Source organism: Cervus canadensis, chromosome X, assembly GCF_019320065.1.
Source record: "Cervus canadensis isolate Bull #8, Minnesota chromosome X, ASM1932006v1, whole genome shotgun sequence".
In the NCBI taxonomy this organism is placed as follows: Eukaryota; Metazoa; Chordata; class Mammalia; order Artiodactyla; family Cervidae; genus Cervus; species Cervus canadensis.
Window position 1 is genome coordinate 14360170 of NC_057419.1, and position 718 is coordinate 14360887.

General features: G+C 33.1%; 1 non-coding gene across 1 annotated transcript; it reads left to right on the plus strand.

Annotated features, from left to right (window-relative positions):
• Window positions 1-326: 326 nt before the first annotated feature.
• TRNAD-GUC lies at window positions 327-398 on the plus strand. The gene has a single exon. It is a non-coding gene; the product is annotated as a tRNA-Asp (tRNA).
• The last annotated feature ends 320 nt before the right edge of the window (window positions 399-718 follow it).

Here is a 718-nt window from a genome sequence, read left to right on the forward strand (position 1 = left end):
ATGTCCATTAATAGATGGATAAAGAAGATGTGGTACATATATCTACAACAGAATGCTACTTGGCCATAGAAAAGAATGAAATAATGCCATTTGCAGCACCATGGATGGGGGTAGAGATTATCACACTAAGTGAAGTAAATCAAAGACAAATATTATATGATATCACTTATATGTGGAATCTAAAGTATGACACAAATGAAACAGAAACAGATTCACAGACACAGAGAACAGACTTGTGGTTGCCAAGGGGCAGGTGGGTCAGAGAGAGAGATTGGGAGTTTGGGATTAGCAGATGCATACTATTATATATAGAATGAATAGGGAATTCCCTGGTGGTCCAGTGGTTAGGACTTGGCACTGTCACTGCCATGGCCCAGGTTCAATCTCTGGTCAGGGAACTAAGATCCTACAAGTCGTGTGGCATGGGCAAAAAAAAAAAAAAAAAAAAAGGATAAATCAACAAGGTCCTACAATATAGCACAAGTCTATATTCAATATCCTGTAATAAACCATAATGAAAAAATATGAAAAATAATACATATATATGTGTAACTAAATCACTTTGCTATACACCAGAAACTAATACATTGTAAATCAATTATACTTCAATTAAAAATAAATTTAAAAAGAAAGAAGTTATTGCTAAAAAATGGCAAAACAATTACAATAGTTAACATCAAAGGTCACTGATTATAGATAACAATACAATAATAATGAA